Here is a 27,688-nt window from a genome sequence, read left to right as displayed (position 1 = left end):
CACGAAATTAATAGTGATTATACAATACTTGGATAACATTCTTAAAACAATAGCAATGCTTAAATAATGGAAGACATTTATTACTGTGAGTTAGCTCCGATTCCTCACAATTTCGTGTTCGTGTATGATAAAATACTGTTTCAATATTATACTTTCAGTGTCTAGAATATTCAACGCAATAACTGACAAGTTATAACAAATAGGAGAATCGTTTGTAAGGAAACAGATTTTTCGTTTTTTTTTTTCAACTTCTGCTGAATAAGTCCAATTCGGAGCGTGGGTCCTGATGCCAAAACAGCATGCGTCTGCATACTTAATGACTCATACATGACTGATGAAAGCCATAAAAGTGAGAAGTCTCTTTATACACTTGAAATAACCCCTCGCTTTCTTCGCAGTTTCTTCTCTCCAAAGAAATAAGGCAGAACATTTTCACTTTCTTCATACTCTGCTTGTTCTGAAAAAGAATTTAATGGCGTAGTGGTTTATATAAAGAAGCAATACCGTTCCAGAAACTTTGAAGTTACACGCTTATAGAGGTGTATGAACTTTTTTTTTTTTTTTTTTTTTTTGAAGATATAAGAGAGTTTCAGATAGATACATTTTTTTTTGTTTCTCATCCATTTTTGTTTATAGTTATATTAACCAAAATGTTATTATATCAGTTTTCCAGGTGAGTGTCATATTAAACATTTCTTGCATTTCCGTGGAGTGGATATTTCTCTTTCTGTTTTTACTTAGAATATGATACAATTCTTCACATTTTCTAATATACATGTGATACGAATTATAATGTAGAACTATATTTAAATTAATGCTGTAATGAGGGAAAAGAAACTAGGGAACTCGAGAAAAATGTATTTCAATAAGCCTATCAATTTTTCGTGTCAAATTAAATTAATTTCGCAAAAAGTCTTACTTTGATTCTGCATTGTAGAGTCCCACAGCCCTAATTGTTTATTAATGAAACTGATAACTATTGTGCATATAGTCGATTTACAAGAAAATACATTAGGGGAGAGTCGGGTAGTATCGGACATCGGGTAGTATCGGACAGTGCGTTTTTTTCATCTACCACCATATGGTAGTACCTGAATGACATGGTTACGTTTCTCTATGTGACATCACAGAAACGTAACCATGTCAATCAGGTACTATCATCGTGTGGTAGATGAAAGAAACTCACTGTCCGATATTACCCGATGTCCGATACTACCCGACTCTCCCCTAAGTAAAAAATAATACTTCTGAGAAAAAGGCGTATGTGTTATAATGTACATAATGAATGTGTATAGGGTGGACCAGAGAAATTGTAAACACTTTGCACTGATTTCAAATATATTTCAACATTACACAGCCCTCAGTATCGGTAAGCAATGACAAAGAAACATTGTGCTGTTTTTAGATCATTCTTTTCCCTGAAAATGGGTTTAAAATAATAAGGTTGACTTTTTTCATCTTTTAATTGCTAGTTTACATTTACCCCACCTGTTTACATTTACCGCTTTGAGAGGGGGTAATTGTAAACACCAATTTTTGCACGGGCTATCAGACACTGAACATTTTTTGTTTTGTCACTGGTACATTTCGTCCCTTTAACTTATGATATATGACGGATATAGGAACTCAATACCTCTCCTGAGCTTCACGTTAACTGCAGTTACTATTTTTCACTTCTGTGACAACCCTCTCTAAATCCTCTACAGTGTAGTTGGGTGGGGTCTCATTGATTACTGAAAAGTACGAAATGTAACCATAGTAAAACATGTTTACAATTACCCCCAAGCAATTAAAACTATGGGGCAAATGTAAACACGTCATAATTTAATGAACTGGGGTTATGGGAGATCTCAAAACCATTGTAATAAAAGTTAATTACTATACATTACTCATAAAAACAACATATTCTTAAAAAATAGCACTGTACGTTTACTTACATTGCCAAAAATGAAGGTGAAACAAAATTCTTTCTCAACTTTTTTTGTTGACTCTTACAAAGCATTCGTTCACAACTAAGCAGTTATTCCTAATTGAAATAAATTAATTATAATTAATTAATTCCATTTTAAAATATAAGCACACTGGTATTAAAATATGCTACAAAAATGATAAATTTGCTTTCGAAGGGAATAAGAGTAAGGCAGTTCGCAGAACTGTTCTGACTTAAAAAAAGTGGACCTCAATGCAAAAAAGTTTGAGAAACGCTGCCCTAAGCTCTTTCAAATGGAGTTCCACAGTGTTTACATTTTTTTGTGCAAATCAAATTTGTTTCTTCAATATAGGTATTCTTCAGTACTTTAATTTCACTTTTGAAGTATTCTGTAGAAGTCAAACACCATTTTGTCATCTTATATTTTGCTAGAGATGCAGAACGATGAGGTATATCGCAGACGATGACATTTACGTTAATATTGATATTACTATTGTTATTATTATTCCTATTATTATTATTATTATTATTATTATTATTATTATTATTACTATTTTTATTGTTATAATAATAATACTATTTGTATTGTTATAATAATAATAATTATAATTATTATTATTATTATTATTATTATTATTATTTTATTATTCATATTCAAAATTAGCAATTTTTCGATCCCACCGTTTAAACTTCACTACTGTATAGTAATTGCTAATTTGAGACGTCCGAATTTTACATTGTTAGCAATATTTTTTATGTAATTCAGGTCAGAATCATTACGTACGTTTTTTTTATTCCACATAAATATATCCCTCTCTGGTTCTTCGGACACCTGCTGTTCTTGTTTACCGGACGCCATCTACCTCTAATTGGACACCCGATATTCGTTCTTAATGAAGAGAGATTTCTGTTTTAAACCTCATTAAAATCATCTCCAAACTTCTCATAACGCTCGAGAGAACAGTGGAGTACCAGAACTTCGTGTAGGAGTACAGTCATTCACCGTTCATGAAGGTGCAGTACAGAAATAGTCTCCAAACGGGACCGAAGGTAAGTCGGATATATTACCAGATAATAAACTTTTTCTGTACTCCAGCACTGCAGTGTAAACAGCCTCCTCGTTAGTGAAAATCGTGCATAATATTCCACATCATTGTGCCAGAGCCGTAAAATATTACAATGCCAGCTAGAACGTCATGCTGAGAAAGACAGGCTACGGTGCAACGTCACATTCTTAGTCATAACATGGCCAACATTGAACAAGTATATATATATATATATATATATATATATATATATATATATATATATAAATGCACATTTAACATGAGTTTAATGTAGCATTTCCTTTGTTTTTTAGAACTTTGAACATGTATTTATATTAGGCAATTGTCAAGATGGCCATGACTAGACCATGATAATCACGTGACTCTGATTCGTGCCGAAGCCTGTCTTTCTCGTTAGCCATGATGACTTCTAGTATGAGGTCATAACTTGTTTATGAAACAATTTGCCAATGCTATAATAATATATATAATACATCATTGTTGTCATAGCAACCTCTTTCTTCATAGACCATGATATCAAACTAGTCATCATTACAAATCTGTTGTTTATTAATAATTGTTTCATAATATTGTCGTACATAAAATAACGAATGGAACACGTTTATAATGTTATAAAGCTGTTAAATTCGTCAAAATTATGAAAATCGCTTCGCTCGTTCCATAAAAATTGACTCATACTATAAACTATAACATTAAAAATTTATATTCATAATATACTATTTTCTACGACAATACTGAAATGAAGTTACTGGAGTATTTTGCAATGATCATCTGTATCGAAATGAATTCATTTCGATACAGATTTCTTATTTAAATAAATACCATTTGTCTTTTCATATAAGGTTTTTGATTTTGCAGGTAATGAACTATTGCTCACTTTTACTGTTTCCTCCATTATTTTAATTTCATCAAAATTGCTTGAATCAGACATCATTCAATAATATTTATACTTCAGCTTAGGTTAAAACTTATAAAAAGAAACTGTGATTTCATTTATTTATTTTAGTACCTATAGGAACTGCAAATAATAATCACTTGCATTCTTTTGTTTCCCACTGTCTCAAACGTCACTGTTTTGTTTCCCACTATCTAAAACCATTTTCATGTTTCCATATTGTCAGTATATTATTTAACATTAGAAATTTTAATTTATAATAAATAAATTAATAATTTTTGTCTAACCTTACTACAGTTCGTAGAAAAACAGCTCTATGTGACTCTAATGTTTTGTAACTTAGCTGTTATCTTGTTATAGTGCCTTGGATCTGAGTTGCTATTGTGATAAGTTACTGTTCTGGTACATTTAGGTTCTGTCAAGTATATATTATTGTCTAATCTTTTAGTTTTATATTTATGTGAATAAAAATTAAATATATTACGGTTTTTATGTACAAAATTCTATAAGACAATGTTATAAATTTTATGGACATTACTTTAAATTCAGAATAGAACAGTTCTGAGGGATAATTCAGAGGTTTATTAATATAATTATATTTTTTATTATTCTTTTCTACAGTAGTGTTATTGGAATGAGGGAGGTACTATAAGCACTACCCCATCCTATAATACCATACTGTAATATAGCTTGTACTAATGCGAGGTAAATCATTATGTTTATGGATAGTCAAGTAATTTCGTACGATAACAAAATAGTGGATAATTTTTCTTAATCTATTGCAAAGAAAAAACATGTTTATCCCAACGTAAGTGCTGATCGATCATTATTCCAAGATACTTAACTTAAGGAGACTCATTTAGAATAGGACAGTTACAACTATTAGAAAAATTGGATGTATGAATTTTTAAATACAAGAGCGAATCAGGAGATCTCATACCAACGGTAGTTTTAGTACGATTTAAGAAAAGTGGGTTCGAATCAAACCAATTTTTAGTCAAAACGATCCCTTATTTGCATTAAGGTAGGTATCATTCCAAATTTTACCTGCAAAAATAACGGCAATGTCGTCCGCATACGAAAATATCTAACCATTGAATTTTTATTAATTAATTGACAGTAAATCATTAATATATATTAAAAACAATATAGGATCAAGGACAGATTCCTGTGGGACATCGATATTAATATATCGAGTGTTACTAATGATAGAAAATTTTACAATCTACACAAAACTAGTAACATTTTTAAGTTACGTATTGTCCACATTTAAAAAAAATGTCGTCTTATACTTACAGGTCCAATTGTGCCCTACTAATTTGAATTACATAATACTTTTCTTTTTAGCCATTATTTATAAATACAGTTGTTAGTCCAATGGCTACAGCAGAGGGCGGCTTGGACAGGTCTGCACTTGAATTATTTCTGTTTACTGACTGCTTTATTTCTGTTAATTAACTACCTCATTTATGTTTATTGGCAGCCTTACTTATTATTTCTGTTCACTGACTGACTTATTTATGTTAATTAGGTGCATTATTTATGTTTCTTAACTTCATCTCTGTTCTTTGACTGCCTTATTTTTGTGTTTATCGACTTCCTTGCTTCTGTCAAATATTGTCTTATTTGCAGGTATTTGTTAGTTTAATGATTTCCTTGCTTGCCTTATTACGTACGTATTAATTTCTCAAATATCCACAGTTACTTACTAATAATAGTATTTTTTATTTAATTACGTATTTTATTCTGAATCCGAGTTGATGATATTCTGTATCCATACAGTAACACTATAATAACTTTTGACCAGATTTGAGTATGACTTGTCGAGAAATTGAATCATTCGGAAATAAATATTTTCTTTGCTTTCACTTTCTTTGTCACATGATAGGCTACAATTAGCTTCGATGTTTTGATAAGAACTTGTTAGGTAAACGTAGAAATCTGTGTTATTTCACTCAAAAATAAACTAATTCCTATTGAAAAATTCTTTCTTTAATTTATTAGACTGTAATAAATCTCAAATTATTTGACTTTATATAATTATCTCCCGACGGTAATTAAGGGGATGGATAATTCACCTATCTATATAATATACAGGGTGTTAAAATAACGTTTAAAACGTTTCAGGGATGATAGAGGAGGTAAAAACGAACATCTGTTTTAAGTGACAAAACTTTAGCAGATGCGCCGCTTTGGCGCTAGACGGCCTGAAGGAATAGACGACTAAACTTGACTTCCGTTACAACATACAGTGGTTAGTTCTGTTTGTGCACGACCACCTTGTAGGGCCTTGTCTGTTGCCTAACAGTCTCCATGGTGATAATTATTTTGTTTTTCTAAGCGACGTCCTACCAAAACTTTTAGAAAATATCCCATTGAACATCAGAGAACGAATATAGTTTCAGCATGACGGTGCCACTCCACACTTTGATCGTCATATCAGGAACCACCTAAATGCTACATTCCACGATCGCTGGATTGGCAGGGGTGGGCCGGTACCGTGGCCACCTCTATCACCGGACCTAACCCCACTGGATTTATTTTTGTGGGGAGACATGAAATGTTTTGTGTATGAGACACAGATCGATACGGCAAAAGACTTTGTTGCTTGCATTATTGAAGCTGCATATATTATTAGAGACAATGTTGGCCTTTTTGAGAGTTGCAGACACTCCATAGTACGAAGGTACCAGTTGTGCAATGCTTTCAATGAACGGCAGTTTGAACACCACATCTAACACGACAATTGGTCTTGTTCTTTATGGATTACGCTACCACTACCATATACAATAAACGGCGCATCTGCCAAAGTTTTGTCATTTACAAAAGATAGTTATTTTTACCTCCTCTATTACCCCGGAAAAGTTGTAAACGTTATTTTTAACACCCTGTATGTTTTCTCAATACCCACACGTATTATGTAATTTGTTTTGTGTGAAATGATAATACATAATGTATATATTTAACACAGGTCTTCATATTGCGTTTTCTCTTAATTTCCTAGAAATTATAAGAACTACTTCCAATAGCTGGATTGTTGAGGCTTCCGAGGGCCAAAGGCCTACGCAGAAAACAACGTATAACTGAAATATGACGGACACAATAACAGATAAGTGGAAATGTTTTTGGAGCGTAAGTAAGAAGGATTCCTACGCCTTCATCTTACAGTTACGTCCGATGTAGCTGACGTGTACATATCGGAGCCAACGAGGAGGAAAGAATCTTACAGGTCACCGCATTGGCAATATATAACTGGAAGTAGTTCTCAGAGTTGGTTTGGAGCCGACAACATATATAAACAAAATTTATTTTTAATTTTACCACCCTAGTTTGTATTAATGTCGTGTATTCAAACTTGAAATGCAGAAAGAAAGTTCTTCATTTTGTCACTTTATTTCGTTATTGCTAAATTTTAATTATTTATTTAATGTTCATGTTCACAAACAAGGCTATTCAGAGGCGGTAAGAGGAGTTGCTGAAGAAATAGCTGAATGAGAATATCAAATAAAATCAAAGGAGACTAATATAAGAAAATTTGTTCCGCAGTCACTTTTCTGCTAAAATCCTTGAAGAATCCACATATTTATTAGCAATTTAATTCCTGTTCATGTAGTGAGCATGATGTAAGGTCATCGTTTAAAGCAATCCATGCAGGTATACGATGAAAGGAACAGAAACTTACTTACCCAGTTACGCCCCCTTTCCTCACATACATACAGTTTTAGAAACACATTCAAATTATCTACGCATGATCCTATATATACTGGATTTTATATGCTAATAATATTCCTAATATTTGATTTATAGCTGAGAATATCTAATGAGTGATTATTTTGGTATTACAGTGAGTTTTGTGTGAATTTACGAATAAAATATAATCAGAATTTTCTTAGAGTCCTACAATAACAGTATAAAATCAGTTACACTGAAGAAAAACAAGCATAATAAATAAGAAAGAGCAGGTAGAAAGAAAATCAAATTAAAGTTTTAAAAAGTTGGGAATGATAATAAAAAATTATGTAGAAAAGAAAGGTATAATTAGGAATTAGCTTCAATTAATGGACATTATACGAAAATTCAATGGAAATTTAAAGAAAACGTCAACTCTAAAGGCCCATTCACAATGAAAATTAAACATAACCGTAACATAAACACAGAAGTTTGCGCCCAGGCTACCAATTGGGATCATTCACAATGATTCACATAATCATTGACATAAACATTATCGTAAGACGTTAACATGAAAGTTTGCAAACTCCAAACTTTCATGCTTATGCTTACGTGATTTGCAAACAGAACACAATCGTTGAGCGCTGAAGTATACGACAGAATATGAGGAAATGGCGTCGTTGTTATGTTTCCATGGTTACCAAGTATGTTTGCGGTTATGTTTATGTTCCCATCGTGAATGATGGTATGACTTCTTGATTTTACCGTAATGTTTATATTCTTAAGTTAACGCTTACGTTATGTTTAATTTTCATTGTGAATGAGCATTAAAACTCTAAACAAAATGGGGTATAGAATACAGGAAGTCCAAGAAATCATTGAACTGAACAATTTTACACTTATAGCAGTAATAATTTCTGAACGAAATAAATGTGATTATATTACTATGACAATGATTGTGGTGGTGGAAATATTTGAAAGGTAATTATCTCAATGAATCCAATTGAATCAACATTTATTATCATTTATATACCGTATTATTATCATGGTTGAAAGTAATTTCTTAAGGAGACTTATGGCAAATAAAAGATAATATACGATACCTTAACAGTACGTGCGGAAAGGGGAAACCTCTCTTTCATTGTCGCTAATTGAAAATCATATTGTTATGTTATTGAAAGGCTAGGGACGAACTCTAGCGCCACCTTTACCTGGGGAAACTTTTACGCACACGCATTTCCAAGCAACACCAGCTGACTACACTAAGGTTCGCTGGCTATCTATACTTCATTCCATAATGTCTGACAGGAGAAGTAAACATTGCCGGCAGAGGAGGAGAGAAGTATAGAATAATTGCTATTTCACCAATAGCAGAGGTCTCATTCCACGCTTGTCTTGAAGTAGGGCAGTCTGAAGCGTTCTACCCTCTCCCAACTTCAAGACAAGCATGGAATGAGACCTTGTCATTGGTTGAATAACAATTATATTTCTCTCCTTCTCCTGTCAGATATTATGTAACGAGGTATAGTTTCGAGCAGGCAATCCAATCGTCCTTAAACCAGCCTCGTTCTTGCCTCGCCAGCAGGCGACCGGGGAATAATGATGCAATACAGATCGGACGAAATGATGTTGATGCCCCGAAAGAAAAAAACAACTACGAGCTTCTCTGCCAGAGGTGTCACTATGGATTTTCGAATAAAAAATCCAAGACTTCCCCGGAGCCGAACCCCAATCGCCTGAATGAGAGGCTGAAGATCTAAACTTTTGAGCCACTGCAGGGATTAGATTGAACACAATTCCCCTGAATTTGTGCGTGAGAAGAGGAGTAATCGTTTCAACTAATAATAATAATAATAATAATAATAATAATAATAATAGTAATAATTTATTGCCAGAACAAAGATACATATTGATATTTTTATATAAGAACTCTCTAGCACCCCCCAAAAAAGTAAGTTACATACTCGTGCTCAGGGGGCATTCCACATAAGTTAATGTTAAGATGTTTTATTGAATAACAGAGTAAAAAGTAATAGAATAAAAAAGAAGAAGAAACATATATCACACTAATTTAATTTTAAATTTTCTCTCTTAACAGCAATTTTAATAGATTTTTTAAAATAAAGACCATTAGCAAATTGTATGTTTGGGAATTTATATATTATCATGTTATAAAGCCTTGGACCGAAGTTGCTACTGTGATTATATGCTACAGTTGTAGTACATTTAGGAACTGTCAAGCATTTGTTGTCTGATCTTTTGGTTTTATATTTATGTGAATATAAATTAAATATGTTTCGGTTTTTAAGTACGAAATTTAGCAATACATTGTTATAAATTTGATGGAAGTTAAATACTTTAAATTCTGAATACAGCAGCTCTGAAGGATAATCAAGAGGTTTATTAAGGCATATTTGTATTATTCTTTTCTGTAGCAGAGTTATTGGCATGAGGTAGGTACTATAAGCATTACCCCATTATAAGTACTACCCCATAACTGCAGTATTTGTTTAATTCTGCGGTTATGAGATCATTGTGAATATGGAAACCGATGATTATTTGAAAGAATGCTATCCCGCAAAAAAACATTTCAAGCAAAATTACGTAAAGCTGTAGTGTTTATTATTTATTTTGTACAATTTGTAACGAAAGAGTGGCAGCAATTTCACATTCCTCTCTTTGTTATTTTTTTATCACAGAACGTAACGAACAATCTAGTCGGTAGAAAAATTCAGCAAATGCAGGCAAGCGGAAAAAAATAAACAGAATGGTTTTGATTAAAACGAGGCCACTGCGAAAGTGTTTGCTGAGCTCATTTCAGCGACAGCCAATTTCTTTCCAACGCTGTGAACTGAATTGATGTGAACCTAGCCTATGGTTTAGTTATGTCACACAACATGAACATTGCGCGTGCGTTATATAATCAATGCAGCACTCGGCTTTTGTTATATTTGCAAGTGACCAAGTTCACAAACTCGGTACCCGCTAGGTATGCGTTTCTATTGCCTCAGTAACACAACTCCAGCCTGATTGGTACCATAAATATTTGCTAGTTAAGCAAGTGTATTCTGTTTTACTAAACAAACTCTATCACAACATGTCGTTGCAGTATTCATTCACGTGACAGGTTATAATTTAATGTAACTTACTAAACATCTCATTAAAATTCAGAACTCAGGTCACATTTACGTTTAGATTAGATTTGAGGTAAGAGACAAACCTGCATATACCTATGCATGTTGGCTTTCATACATTCCTGAATGTCTTCCCTTCCTAAGTTCCGCTAATTTCACAAGTTTTAACGTCTTAGTTGAGGTCTTGAGAACTTTTGCATCTTTACTAGGAAATCATTTCTTCAGACGAACAAGGAGGAATTTGTAAAACGTATTATGTGTCTTTCACGTTTTAAATTTTATGTTACCTTGTCAACATGTTTCGGCTTGCTATTGGCCATCATCAGAAATGATTGTTGCGGTCCTGGCACCTTTTGTTTTGTCCTGTGGGGATGTGTTTTTGTAGTGTAATGTGGAGTCAAAGAGTGTGTGTTCTGAAATTGAGTTGTGTTGAGAATTTCACTTGGATGTGTTTTTGTGTGTTTGTATACTTCATATTGTTCTAGTGTGTTTAGTTTCTGGCTTTTTGGTTGGATGTGTAGAATTTCCATGTCTGTGTTGATGTCTCTGTATGTGTGGTTAGCATTTGTGATGTGTTCTGCATATGTGGAAGTGTTTTGTAATTTTGTTATGGCTGTGATGTGTTCTTTGTTCAAGATGTATAAGAAGGAATTGTTTTAAATCTGTCACTTTACGACTACCGGCATGTATCAGCTGCAAGATTATCCATAATCGGAGTAATTGCTATCTCGACATGGTACTTGGCGAGATAAATTCCTAGAATTCGTGACACTAGTCTCACAGTTTGGGAAAACTTCACAAAAAACAATCAGTTCAAGCTAGATTCGAACCAACGTTCGAACACTACCTTGAACCAATACTATCACCTGGGCTACAACGTTGACCAAGATTCATTTCCGATGCTTTTAAGTCTAATATACTACTATTTTAGAGAGTGAGATAAGGAGATTCTCTGATAGGAAAGTTATTAATTTGGCGACAGATTAAATAACCTCCTTCACCAGACCAAGAAGAAATTATGGAAGGGAACAGAAATATCAATGGTAACGACCTTGTGTTAGTTATTACTATAAGACAGGGATATAGAACTGGCGAGAGAGAGGTGGAAAGCATGGGGAAAGCGTTGGTTCCCCGTCCACAGTCCACTGGCGTTCAATAACGCATCTGTAGCCTGTACGCAATCACATAAGACAGATACTGAATACAAATCCCCTCCCCTACTAAGTCAATGATGAGGGGTTGGAAGGAAGAGGTGAGTGACGTATCAGATGAGTGACACAACGCCACAATTGTCGCCCAGTTCTGCAAGCCTGTTATAAGACAACATGAACAATCCTCAGAAGATTTTGACAATTCGTTATTTTTGATAGCTGAAACCTGAAAGTACTGTACTCCAACCAGGAGAAAATCTCAGGGGAATGAGACCAACGGGGTAATGCTATGAATGAATGTTGATGTCATAAGATATCATAAGGTCACACTCGTGGATACACGCATCTCCATTGGCTAACTCTCAAAGCACAAACGATCACACTGATACACACATACTTATACTACCCTAGTTACAAAATTAGATCACGGTTAATCTCCTGTTCTTTTAATCCCCCCATAGAGGAAATAACATATGCAGGAGAGCGCATGTTTTTTAAACTGACGTTATAATGGTAATATTATCTATCTACTTCGCTCCAATAGATGACGCAATATTAAGCACATTCCTTTCACGGTTACTCTCCTGGTTGGAGAACAGTATTATGAGGTACAAAAAGAAGAAGAAAAGGAAAATGTAGAGCTTATTAGGTGAAAGAAGTGGAACACAAGGAGAATAAGGGAACACAAGGAGAAGATGGGGAACACAGGGAGAACAAGTAACACACAAAAGTAGATAAGGAGAACAAAGGGAACACAAGGAGAAGAAAGACATTACATGCGAACAAGAGCAACGCAAGGAGAAGAATAAGAAGAAGAAGACAAAAGGAACAAGAGGAAAACAAGGGAAAAAAGGCGAACAGGGAATATAAGGAGAACAATGGCAATACAAGGAGAATAAGTGGAACATAGGGAGAACAGGGGAAACAAAAGGAGAACAAAAGGAACACAAGGGGAACAAGTGGAAAAAGACGGAGAATAAAAATAACACAAGCAGACTACAGAGAATACAAGCAGAATAAGTGTGTACACTTCTCCTGGATCGAGCGTGGGAAGCTTTTGTGTTTCGTAATATGGACAGATAACACAGGCTGAAGGGACATCAAGGTTAGATAATTAGTATACAGCTGACTGCCATTCAGTGCAGTTTAGTTTAATTTGTTGCAAATACAGCGTAAATATTCATTTGTGAGACATATAAAGTAATCGTGTGAAAATTGTGTTCAATTTCCAGGGTCGACAGTTACAGTACTTGTTATAAAAAAAAAAGTCAGTAAATTTTTCATGTAATGTAACGTATAAATTGTGAGATTTTATTGTCCATATATGACACGCTGAATTATCGCTAAGCGGGCTATTACTTGGCCATGACATTTTTTTAACGGCGCCATAGGCTACTGAACGAAATCTGTTTCTTGTTATTATTTATAGTATGTCATCATTTCGGATATCAATCCTGATTTTGTGTTGAATGTGATACTATAATATACAAGTAATAGTAGTAAATATTTACTGATGAAATGCATACTTATTTAATCACTAGCCTATAATTTCAAGGTACGCAAAGTCATTCAGGTATGATAGTTATTAGGACTCCATCAGGCTGTAGTTTAAATCAAAATATGATATCCTATATTTGAATCTCTATGCGCATTTACAAAATTTTGATTAGAGCCCAAGGAATAAATCATTTACAAAAATTTAAACTCCTTGGTTAGCAGTTGAAATTGAAATAAGTGCTAACACTATTTCCTATTTTGTAAATAAAAGTCTACCTGGTGATATTCATGGAGAAGATACTTAAATATCCCGAATGATATCTATGTTATATAGATCCTCGTGTCATGAAATCGCAAGTCCTTCTCTTAACCGTTACGATGACGGAGTTCTTAGTCCACTCTTGACCGGAAGCTTTGAGTGCCTCTCGCATCAGCGCGCCCGAGCAAAGCTCCTCAGCACTTCATTGCGGAAGCTCCGAGCTTTCTCCACGGCTGCAAAGTCCATTTAATGTACAGCGAATTTCCGCATTCTTATAGCGTACAGGGTGTATAAAATAAAGTACATTATACATACATTTTTGTCATTCTGAGGAACAAAATGACAATGAATAATCAAATATTGGACCGCTTGAACATTCATATTCTGTGAGTAATCTTAAACTAATATAAGGCATCGACTAGAATGGAAAGAATAAATGAATTAGCTAGAATTGAGTAAAAAAATAATAATTACACAAATATGTTTATACGCTTGCTTTTGTGTTATACATGTAGAAGAATTATGCATGGAAGAAAGTATCAAGTGTTGCAGTATGGAGAAATTGGAGGAAAGCCAGCATCTCTTAATAATGAACAAATACACTGAAACTAAAATACCGGAGAGAATTGCTAAAATAAAAAAATAAAAAGGAGGAATTATTAAACGAAAGTAAAGTTACTGAGTTAACAAGTAAATTCAATTTTGGCAGTTATGCATTTTCTAGACTCACCGATAACATTTTTAACTTGGTTAGAAACTACTTAGCTATATTTTTATTTCTAAATTTAATAGTTTTGAAGGTACGACAAAAGAATACTATGAAATAAAATGAAGAAACGAAGGCTTACCAACGAGAGAGAGCTCATACGAACTATATAAGTATTTCTGTAGCGAAAGAGGAATGGAAGATACTAGAATAAGGGAAGATTTATATATGATAGCTGCACATTGCAGATTGAAACGTGAAGTACAACTTAGGCAACTGAACAAATATTAATTGTAAGAACATACTAAAATGAGTTGAGTCTTGCACAAAACTAGACGCAAGTGCTGCAAGATAAAACAAAAAACATTTTATATTAATATTTAAATTGTATTAATTATATTAAAAATGGTATATCTATGTGTAAAATTATAAAGTGTGTAATGTAAGGTTTTAAATGATTATATATATGTACTTTTTCTGTGAACTATAATGCAATAAATATCATATCATAAGGCACTGGGACTTACTGGTCGTGTGATGATAAAAGCACTCAACTATTCAGATCAAACACAACATTTGAAAATATAATATAGTCAAGATGCGAGGAGATTATCTCAATGTTTCTGATGGATATACGACTGCATTCAATAAGTAATTTTCACATAGCTACCATTCATGGCCTACTTCTCCATGTAAGAGCCTTCGATGATGAGGCATTTATCCCATTTGTGTACCAACTTTAAAATTCCATTTTCAAAGAACATAATATGACTCTGGCCGTATAAAATACGCCGCACCTCTGTTTTGTCCTGCTCATTGTTCTGGAAATGGCGACCTTCTATCTCTTTCGTCAATGCTGTGGACAGTTGGAAGTCACTAGGTGCCAAAATCAGAGCTGTAAGGCGGTTGATCAAGGCACTCCCAGCATAATTGTGCAATTTGACGTTGGGTTTTGTTTGCAGTATGCGGTGTAGCCTTGTTATTAAAGAGAAGGTGTATTACTTCAGATAAATAAATCGATAGTTTGTGTGAATTTTCAAATAGACAAGACTCTTGTAGAAAGACAGAATGAAAATATTTATTGCATTATTTTAATTTACTAACATGTTTCAAGAAATTACAAGAAGAACGAAATAATGGATAATATAAGCAAAGACAATAGACGGGGTAGAGTGTAAGGAGTGAAACAGTATTAAATTACTTATTAAAGGGAGGACCGCATAACTAAATATAAATTACAAATGTATACTGAGTGAATAAAATTTGAACTAAAAAGGAAAGAGGTATCAATTCTATTTACTATTTTGCAAATACAATGTCTACAAGAAGATGATATTCACGAAGAAGGTACTAAAAAGTCTTAAATGATCCTAGTGGCATACAGATTCTCGAAGAACAGAAGAGCCATAACAGTATTCCCTCCGTTCCAAAACATGGTATAGTAACAAACAAAACAAGTTTTATTTTATTGCGAATACGTGCACTAAATGCAGCTGTGAATGTTTCTAGTCTTCTGTAGTGCATCAAACTATAATATTTAAGTAGTTCATTATGAACAGAAATCAAATGAACATCTGCTGTGGTGTTCCTGTTGCAGAAAATGTAACACCAACCCAGTTGATTTTGAATAGAACATCTAAGGCACAACAGTTGTATAAAAACGGGTTGTAATTTATTGCAGTTTTTATGTTAATTAGCTTCTCTCAAAACGATGTTTGTTTTTTTTTCTTTTATTAATTTGACGTCACACAGGATGAAATGTACTTTATGTGTTCGTTTTTCTTATGTTAATTTATCAAACAAATAAATATCTAGAAAATGTATTAAATTTACATTATATTACTGAGTACAAATGTATACCATATTTTGTAACGGAATAAATTGTACCTTTCTAAACCATATTTTGGAACAAAGGGATATATGACAAAATTATTATTGAACAAGTCAGGTCTTTTAAGTAATTCGACTGTTTTATAGCAAATGAGAGGAAACAGAAAATAGAAAAAAAAGTATCCAAAAGTATAAGTATGTTCATGAAGTCTTAAGTAGAAACTTCAACAAAAATTTAGAAAGGTACTTTTGTTAAGATTTTATAATGTAGTAAGTAAATCAGCACCATTTCAAAATGGAAATTAATGTTCGGTTTTAAACAAAAGTAATGAACGACGAATTGAGGATACTAAAATGAGACAATTGACAAGAGTGACCAAAAGAAACGGGATTGGAAGTGACAACATCTGCCATCAATAAACTGGGGGTGAAAGACATTATTGCAGACATAGACACATGTAGACCTAGAATGAAATGGAAGAACCACGTAGGCCTATATAGAATGAAAAAGATAGACTATCAAGAATCACACTTAAGCATTACTTAAAAAGAAGGGGGTAGATGTTATGAAAGACGAACATAAAAGAAAGACGTAAGGAAATAAATTGGAGAGAATGAAAACAGGACGTAATAATGAAATCAAAGGATAGGGAAGAAATAACATAACATAACAGCGAAAAAAGAAGAAAAAGGAAACAGAAACTAGAATAAAATCTAATAAAATTAAAGAACTATAAAACAAGACAGGAAAAATAAATATAAAATAAAACGTAACAAGGTCAAATGATGTCGAAGAATGAAATAGAAATAACAACAAAGTACAAAAGAATCGAATGTGCTTCGTTTAAAATTGTTTCTCGCTTTAAAATTTTAAATGCCGGTGCACGTTCTACTTCTCTTTGTGTGTGTGACAGCTATCGTACAAAGCATAGCTCTGATTTATTGTAACTCTATCCTCTTTTCAGCTTCTAGCTCAAATTTCGTTCATTTGACGACTCAACAAACGTAACTTTTATTTCAGGATAGTTCAATACTTGTGGTTGTTATAATAAATACTGCGTTTTATGAGACATGATCAAATGACATCCGTTAGAGACGATTTATAAATTGATTGGTCGATATAAAGTATGTTAGATATAGAAAGATTAATTTCCATGGATATAAGTAGACAGTAGATTTTCCTTAGAATAAGTCTAAACAGATATTGGCATAAATTTTCCGTTGTGGAAGGAAGTGTCAGTAAGGAAATATTTTAACTCATTCCTGAACTATTTCTACGCTGTAACTTTTAAATAATTATCTTTGCCCCTTTAGAAACGCTTCAAGCGTCCGGCCAAATTAAAACACAAAATGACAAATCGGGGCTATTAGGTGGATGGCGCAGGTGCTAAGAATTAAATCATCTCTTGCTGTTTACTTTTGGACGGATGTGGAATAACACTTACTTACTTACAAATGGCTTTTAAGGAACCCGGAGGTTCTTTGCCGCCCTCACATAAGAAGCCCGCCATCGGTCCCTATCCTGTGCAAGATCAATCCAGTCTCTATCATCATATCCCACCTCCTTCAAATCCATATTAATATTATCCTCCCATCTACGTCTCGGCCTCCCCAAAGGTTTTTTCCCCTCCGGTCTCCCAACTAATACTCTACATGCATTTCTGGATTCGCCCATACGTGCTACATGCCTTGTCCATCTCAAACGTCTGATCTACTTTAATAGGTGTTTGATATATATATATATATATATATATATATATACTTCTTGTGTAGGCCTATATAAAAACTCTTCTCGACTGGTGTACGCAAGAAAACTATCATGCCATATAGCATTTGATCATACTACAAGGACAGCAGACCACGTGACGCGGGGCGAACGGGTTTCATTTGACCATGATTCTCAATAATTTCCATCACGCCTCTCTTCAGCATTGACTGAGGCTAAATGAAATATGCGTACTCATATTTCCATGTTATATAGATTTCAGAAATCATTTACAGTGTTTTATTGAGACTGGAATGTGAATGATGGATTACAGATCGTAAAAGGAGAATATTTCCAATAATAAATGTGAATGTATCAGTATTATGTGAATTTTATTACACTCGAAATCACCGCTACTAAAACTTAACAATGATACTGAAACGTGTAATTACATTCCTACGTTTCATTTTTTATTGGTCTGACTGGGTTTCGAATTGCTCATTTATACGAATTTCCATTGGCTATGTCTGTACCGAAATGAAGACATAACTTTTCAGTAATACATAAATTCTTCTTCTAGTTCGCTTAATGTAGAAGAGAAATTAATTGTTTTACTGAAGTCAATTTTTATTTAATTATTAATTTATAATTAAATTCTTCATTCATTTATTTCATAGTTTCTTTTGACTTGAAATATTTAGTAAGGTATGAAATCCATGCTACGTGCTGTGACCTATTTTAAATTTCTGACGGAAAACGCTGCTTACTTATGGAACATTCATTTGTTTCTAATTATGAAGGGTGCAAATTAAAATCCTTCATCATTGTAAATTAGTAGAAAGTATTTTAAGAAAAAATAAAAATAAATAGGGGAACCTCGGTTCCCTAGTTACCGTTGGGTAACGTCATGTAACGGATTTGTATATTAAATATTATGTTTTAATGTCATTAAACATTGCAGTATATTCGCTCATATACTAGGCACGCTTCCTACGCATTGGCATGATAACTTATCTGTAGATGATGCTACAAAGCACTATGTAAGAGCCTTTTCCATTTATATGACGAACCCAAATAAACATAAAAGAAATAAAAGAAAGCTTAAAATTAAAAAAAATATATATAGAATTAACAAACATCTCAGCATTAGCCCATCACCATCATTTTTTTTTTTTTTAGATTTCGAGATATCGATTGTTTCTCATAGAATTTTCCTTGCCGAATTCGATTCTGGAACTGTTTAAGTTAAAAAAAAGGACAGAAGACAGCGAAAATAGCACTTAATTGTGCGCTTTAGAATCAAAATGTAGACAACTCCACTGTGGTTTGGTTTCAAATTAGGACAATTCCTTCAGCAGCCAATGAAAAGCCCACATTCGTACCTCCTTTCTCCATCACGCATCGCGAATCCTACATGGCTGATTGTTTATATAATCGGCTTGTTAATGAATAAGACATACTATTTTACGTAATTTCCTTTGTAAAATTATGTTACATCGTTATTTCAATAAGAATATGGAAGTTCATGTCAAAGAAGTTCCTCAAAAGGAAGCTAAGAAGCTTCGTTTGGTTTCAAAAACAGACATCCCCATTTTAAATATGGCTTCATTTGGTTTCAAAAACAGACAACTCTATGACTTAGTTTCAGAGACGGAGACCTTTTTTTAAACTTAAATTGCGACCTGAATATTAATTTTAATCGTATTTTGATACTGAAAAAAATCGTTTTTCATGACCCATTAGGATGTTTAAAAAAATCTACGTATAACGGTGACATTGGTTTCCAAGGATCTAGCTTTCGTCTCTCCTGTAAAAAAAAAAAAAAAGCAAAAGTGGAGTTGTCCAAATTTGATACCAAGTTCCTCAATTCTCGTTAGTATTATCATGGATGCCATTATGTGATAACTATATACCTCATTACCTTATCACTAAACAACACAATTACCGGTATCTCATAATCAAATATGTCATTATAAAGAATGACCCATAAGTAATACCATTAATTTCAGAGAGTTATACTCTGAGATATTTGAAACAAAAATGTTTAACAAATAAATGAATAAATGATGATAAAAAGAACCTTCATTTGACTCTCTATTTATTATAAATCATTCAATACGAATCATAGAATAAATTAATAGACAGTCAAATGAAGTTTTTTTTATCATCATTTATTTGTTAGTATTGACATGTCGGTCCAATATGTTTTGTAAAAAAAAATGTTTAATATAATTTTGCTCATTTTCGCTTCCTTTTCGAGATAAAAATTGTTTTGTGTCAAATATTTCATAGCGTGTTTTGGGAAAGCCATTGATTTAATTCTCAATATGCTCAGTCAATTTAACAGAGTAATGTATTATGATAATAAATTACTGAAAGAATTTTGGCTTTGTCCTTTTTGATCTGAACAAATGTAACTTTTCATTCCGTAAATGAATTTCACAATGTCACATTTGTTCGGATCAAATGTCTACACATTTGAAGGACAAAACTAAAATTATTTTATTCATCTATTATCATAAGCTAATACACTGCTCTCTTACATTGATTGAACATATAGGAATTTAAATCAATGGCTTTCCCAAAATACGCTATGAAATGTTTCATATGAAACAATTTTTATCTCAAAAAGGAAGCAAAAACGAGCAAATTTGTATTAAACCTTTTTGTTTGAAATATCTCGAAGAATAAGACCCTATAATTAAGAAAATTACTTACGCCCCACTCAGTATATTCACCAATTATCTCATCCTTATCTCGTCACAAAATGTTTCGTCTTGCTTGTCACCACTAAATTTCTCATAATTATCTCATCGATAAATGCCTATTACCACAATAATTTCAAAAACAGGGTTCTGTAGCTGGTTCCATCTTTACTTAAGAATTACATGTAGTTAGATATTTAAAGTAGGAAGATTCTCTAGTTACAGTATGTAGTGAGTATGGAATAAAACATCCACTTGAGACGACACAGAACAAATTCAAGAGAAGGAACACTTTTCTATATCTATGATATTAAAGTAGAACTCGCTTCATCGTTGAAAACAGAATACGAAGCCGTTGCTAATGGCGTGATTGCCTCATGCCTTCTACGTCAGAATTATTAATTTTATAAATATGTCCATCTGCGTATTATGGTCATTAGTAGGGCTCGGATTTTTATGACGTCATATTTTTTCCTGGTCTCTTTTCACACACTTAAATTAAACACATTTCTAGCTTTTCTAAACACGACGACACGGTTTCATTGGTCATATAATTCATATTTTACCATATTTTAACATAAAGTCATATTTGACAAAAAGTGGTATAGAATCATATTTTCCGTTATATTATAAGTAATTATTTTAACAGTTCTCCAGATTTTGTTTGCGTTCGGTTCAGGGGGAACATCCAGCTTACCTGGTCCAAAAAATTGACCTTCCCCTCTCCCAAAATCTGAAGTATAGAATTTCCTCTTTTTGTCTGTGAGTTAAAGAAGTTTCTAAATACTCTGGATTAGTTTCCGAGTTATGGCCAGAAATATGTATTAGGAGATTCTAGACTGCAGTCTGTTGATAAGCTGTCGCTCGTTCTCTGAAAATTAAAAATTTTCCATTTCCATTTCCCTCAAAACCAAAAAAAAAAATATTACAGATATTTAAATGAAAATTTGCATTATTATTGTACATGTCATGACCTACGGTGTGAATTAATACCGTTGTCCTATTATTAATAGGAAAAATAAGAAAAAAAAATTGAGTGAAAACTTTAAGGAAAATTAAAAAAAAAAATAGAAATTACTACTTACACTGCAAATAATTTAATGATATTGATTCACGTTGTTGCCAAACCTTTTTCTGGAATAGGTCGGAAGAAGAAGATTCAAAATATTTTTTTAAAATTGTGGGAGCTATGAGGGAAATGGTGATCTGTTGCACAAAAAAGCTGCCAAAATTTCGAAAATTTAGGATACTCGTATATCAAAACAATTTTTTTAAATCCAAGTAGTGGTTCTATAAATAAAGATGTGAATAATAACCTAGCCACCGCACCGGTGTGGCTCACTCGGTCAAGGCGCTTGCCTGCCGACCTGAAGTTACGCTCGGGCGCGGCTTCTATCCCCGCTTGAGCTGATTACCTGGTTGGGTTTTTTCCGAGGTTTTCCCCAACCGTAAGGTGAATGCCAAGCAATCTAAGGCGAATCCTCGGCCTCATCTCGCCAAATACCATTTCGCTATCACCAATCTCATCGACGCTAAATAACCTAGTAGTTGATACATCGTCGTTAAATAACTACTAATATATAAAATAATAGTAATAATAATAATAATAATAATAATAATAATAATAATAATAATAATAATAATAATAATAATGGTTTATTTAACCTGGCAGAGTTAAGGCCATACGGCCTTCTCTAACAGTCAACTAGGAGTAAAACTGTGTTACAAAAAACATACAAATTTACAAAATACACTACAATTTTGCACACAAGACTGAAGAAGATGATGATAATAATAATAATAATAATAATAATAATAATAATAATAATAATAAAATACAAAGTAAAGTACAAAACATACAATGAACACAATATTTTCAGGTGCATACACTTAATTTGTTTTGCATCATATTTCCAAGTTTTTGTGTTATATTTTGGTTTTTAGGGCATAAGTGCATTCACATTTCCAGAGTTTTTAGATCATAGAAATCCAAGCCGTAGTCATTAGTTTATTATTATAATCAATTACTTGTCATACTTTTCTGTCATTTTGGTATTATCTCGGAAGCCGTTTCTAATTGAAGTCTTGTCCCTAATAGGGTTCTAAGTGCCACAATCGTCGAGTACAAGTTATTAGTGGAATAGGAATCTGTGATAGTTTCTCTATCATAAGGGAACATCTGTCGGTAGCTATAGCAACTACATCAGATTGAAAATCCAAAGCCGAAGTTAGTTCGTTGTGGAAGACGGATCTAACTCCAGTTAGGTTTTCTTATATTTCTCAAAATAATAGAATTGGAGCTTAGATCCCTATTCGGGGCAAGGCTTCAACTAGTATTTGGAAATAAGTAAACAAGACTCAAAATATGTTTAACCTTTCTTGTGTTTCCGGAAGGAAGAAACTTTACTATTTGCAAAAGCCAGGACAAAAAATATTTTTAGTACAATTTCACAAAAGAAAACATGAGCGGAAGAAATTCGGATGACGAATACAGTTTTAATAGAAGTGTTCGCGGTATTTACTTTTTGGCTTAATGACATTATGAAACCAATTCATGTTGCTTACTCTTTCCTCTCGGCTAAATGAAAAATAAAGCAAAATACATGTCGCAATGCTTGTTGCTAGGCAACAGGACATCGTCGCCATATATTATTTCTGTCTAAGGTTACGGCAAAGAACTGTGCTTCTAACAAAGCAATGGAAGATTAATAAGAAGGAGACAATAAACCACAAGAGGGTAAGAGCGTGGGGGTGTAGCAAGAAAGTTCATGAATGACGCAGAAGACCAAACATCTTCTTTCAGTCCCTCCCATATCTTGCTAGTATGAAAACATCATCGTCAGATTTTCCTATCTCTGATTAGTAAAGCTTGCCTTTGTTTGTTGCCATCATAAAGAGAAAGAGGATTTTAAAGTGAATTGAAAGGTTAGACTGTATATTTCACTACAAAATTAATATAAGATTAAGAGAGATATGATGTTCAACAAAATTGTAAGTTTGTAAACATTTTGTTAAAATGAATGAAACAAACGCACCCTTCATTGATGTAGAATTATCTCATAGTATAAGCCAAAGAAATTGTATTTGAAATATTTTAAGAAGTTTTACAACTGCAAGAGCCGTTCACAGATATTTTGTTGACAAACGAAAAATTATGGACTATGAAGAGAGTCCTAGTTCGGTCATTCCATACAAAATTTTAAGAATATGCCAGCGATGTCATAAATTCTTTTTGCGCTTTTAATATAATAATGTTATTATGAAAATAAATTAAACTGCCAACTATGACTGCTGTATCATTAATATTTTAGTCATACGGATGACTGAAAAATGGGTGGCAGTTACATGTTATCCATCATTTAAAATGTTCTAGACACCCTGTATGAAGTGTCATCGAAACTAAACAGACGCCATTGTAAACTTGAATAACCGTATTTTAATACCTTAAAGACTAATCCGAATAATATTAATGGATGCTCATAAAAACGCCTCATTGAAAAAAATAAATAGTTTTATATTCGAATGCACCAATTTAAATTCATGCGAATTTCATTCGTATTAAAGAAAATCTTATTCCTAATCCATCTCTCATGTTTTATGACATAATATCAAAAAAACTATGAATAATTAAATTCATAAAATTATTAACCTTTGTTCCGATGGTCGAAAATCGCTTGCTGTGTGGCAATCGCAGCGTTCGCGAGACTTCGTAACGATGAGTAATCTCAAACGACCGTGTCCCTGACCTTGATCGCGCAACATTCTGTACGACGGGAGAGCCTACCTGCTGAGCTCCTTTGTTCCAGTGAGTTACTTTTATTAAAAACTGGCATGATATTTAAGTCTGCATTCTGAAATTTTCACAGTGGAATCAATTTACTCTAAAAAATTAAACACATGTTTTTTTCGTCTGTAAAAATGAAGTGCATTTTGTGTTTTATATTTTTTAAATTATTTTATGGTAGGTAACTATTTGAAAAATTATATATTATTTTCATTTTAAGGGCATTTATAAACAAGGCTCTGCTTTTTCGAATTGCATTGAAATGATTTTTCCATCTTCCTTTAGATAGTAAGAAAACTTCAATGAATGAAACCGTGTACTTTGTTAAACTAATATTTTAAATGCTGATTGCTGCCATAGTAAGAAGTATATAAATATAATATTGCGTGAAATTCATATTTAGAACATACAAAATAACCTACTACAATATTTTTAACTTTTGAGACATCATGGTTCAAAAACATACTTTTTTGCATGGAATGACCCAGTTTACTTTTATAATATAATTCCAAAATATTAGTATCTGAATTCTATGGCATACAGAAAGGTGAATATTTATCTTCGTCCCTTGTGTTTTGTTTTTCTTATATTGCTGAGGCGTTTGCCTGCTGATCCGGAGTTGGGTTCGATTCCCGTTTGGGCTGATTACCTGGTTGTTTTTTTTCGAGGTTTTCACCAACTGTAGGGCAAATGTCAGGTAATCTAAGGTAAATACTTGGCCTCATCTCGCCAAATACAATATCGCCATCAATTCCATCGACGCTATATAACCTCGTAGTTGATACAGCGTCGTTAAATAACCAAGTAAAAATATTGTTTTAACAGCATGACACGACTATAAATAACCTACGAGTTTAGTAACTTATAGATAAAAATGGCACAGACTTGGTAGCCGTGTCTCAACTCAAGGGATTTGTTTATGTTTGTCACGCATAATGGATAGAAAAAAATTAACAAACTTTCCAGCTCTCTGAGGCTCTATCCTGAGGATGGATTCAGTAAGTGGTTCGAAATGTTGTCAAAATTAAATATCAACTAACTGTTATCAACACAAAATCTTTATTACAATCCATTCACAGTGAAATATCGTGTGGGAGTGAAAACTATATTCTTTGTAATGGAATTTAACGTACATCTTTCTTCAAAATTGTTTCGATTGCGGTCTTAAATTCTACATTACGAAAAGCTGTCCATATAAGACTTCAATTGTCTAGAATTATCTACAACAGCCAATAAATCAGTTCTGACAGCAGAAGAATAGGAGAGAAAGAAGGAAAAGAACAATATAATTAATGTAATAGGAAAAGAACGTTACAAAGACAATTTTTCTTCAAGCAACTTTGTTCTGAACAAGCGTTATAGATTTTTCAAGAAATTAAACCCATATATCTAATGTGAATAGACATCTACAAGCGCACATCTGTTTGGTATTTTACAATTTATTATAACACACAGTATATCTATAATTTACGTATAAGTCACTTAAACATGTGATGATGCACTAGAAGGAATTTATTAATGTAGGAGTAGGTATATTGCCTTAAAGAAGAAAATAAGAAAAATTAATTTCTTTATATTTATTCTAAATTTTTATGTCTCTGGGCATAAATTTTCCATTGATTTATTTTCTGAGAATAAAAATGTGTAGTAAAAATTCCTTTGTAAAGAGGATCGAATTTATAAAGAAAGATAACATCAATTTGTTGGTCATTTTTGCCAAAGGCATAGTTACAATTTACTTCTGAATTGGAGGTATCTTTTGACAAGAGTGATTGTTTGTTATTATTCAGAAAGGCACGATACGAGGAGTATGTATTATAGATTCCGTTAATTCTGATGAATATGATAATGATGATAAAGATCAATATGTAAAGATGGCGTACAAGATTAAGAAGGATGTATCCTTCTGTCCCTATCAAAAGAAATTTATCCTCAGACATTGTATTGTATGCAGACGACGCAATATTTTCAGAAAATTCTGAAGATGTTTTACAGAAATCAGTAATATACGAATTACAAAAAATATGTGAGGATTATAACACGCAATTATCTATCGCATTTGAATGTAAACCACAGTTTTGTAGTAAAATATGTATGCATGTTAAACCTGTTGAGCACTTATCGGATTGAACTTCGGCGTAGCTCAGTGGTTAGAGCACTTGGTACGTAGAACGAAGGACCCGGGTTGGATCCCCAGCGCCGGAGCGAGTTTTTCTCCTCTAATAATCATTGTTACCATACAGATATATTCTGTAGGACCAAAAATTAATCTTTACGTAGAGTAAAACAGTGTTAACTTTTAGGGAAAAATTATTTTTTTTTAAGAAAGTATTAATTTGGGACTAATATGGTATTGGAAGTTTTGTTGTACTTTACCCAAAGAATAAACCGTTAAAATCTGCACAGTTATATTACTTCCATTCTCTATATCGTCGTTGTTCCTGCAATAATTCCTATGTGCACAATATAAAATTTTTCAGTAGGAAGAAAAAACACATTTATTCATCCTATGGCAGCCGTACATAGGAGACTGTTAATTCTTACATTTTGGAAACAATGAAATATAATTACATATAGGAGATTTTATTATTTCCTGTATCACTATTTAAGTTATTTAATAGATCAAAAATCTGAAAATCGATAAATATGTCACATAGGAGTTATTGCAGGAACAACGACGATATACAAATTCCCCTACTCACAGGTCGCTCGCGCTAGTCATTTGTCGACGAAATACTAGGCGGGAAACAAACAGCAGGTTTCGGGATCGTAAACTATTCGATGACGGTGTATAAAAACCATATAAATTCACTTAATAAGTTCGCTCCTATCTTTTCAAAACGCCCTCTATCACGGTCCGGACAAAATTAGCACCTCTTGAGTAAAATGTGGGACAAATTTCGAAGTTCAGCCGATGTAAATTTAGCTATCGTAGCTCGAATTTAGCGACGATAAAATTGGTGATAGCCAGATGGTATTTCGCGAGATGAGGCCGAGGATTCGCCATGCACTACCTGACATTCGCTTTACGGTTTGTAAAAACCTAGGGAAAACCAACCACGTAACCAGCCCAAGCGAAAATAGGACACACACTGAAACACAACTCCGAATCAGAAGGCAAGCATCTCTGCCAACTAAGCTACGCCGGTGGCTAATAATAATAATAATAATAATAATAATAATAATAATAATAATAATAATAATAATAATAGTAATAATAGTAATAATAATAATATAGTAAAACTTATTGTATTATTAGGAGTACAAGTAAGAAAGGGTTTTTGTATCACAGACAGTAACTAGCAATTAACTGATATACTATAGTATAATTATAATAATATTCGGTAAATACTGTT

General features: G+C 33.0%; 1 protein-coding gene across 3 annotated transcripts in view; it reads right to left on the bottom strand.

The window, feature by feature from the left end:
* The window catches only part of LOC138716517 (synaptotagmin-15-like), a 313,906-nt gene that overhangs the window by 229,324 nt on the left and 56,894 nt on the right, over window positions 1-27,688 (bottom strand). The window lies entirely within an intron of this gene.

The sequence above is a fragment of the Periplaneta americana genome, chromosome 16 (assembly GCF_040183065.1).
Source record: "Periplaneta americana isolate PAMFEO1 chromosome 16, P.americana_PAMFEO1_priV1, whole genome shotgun sequence".
Lineage (NCBI taxonomy): Eukaryota > Metazoa > Arthropoda > Insecta > Blattodea > Blattidae > Periplaneta > Periplaneta americana.
The sequence above is the reverse complement of the archived record's forward strand: the minus strand, read 5'-3'. Positions and strand labels throughout refer to the sequence as shown.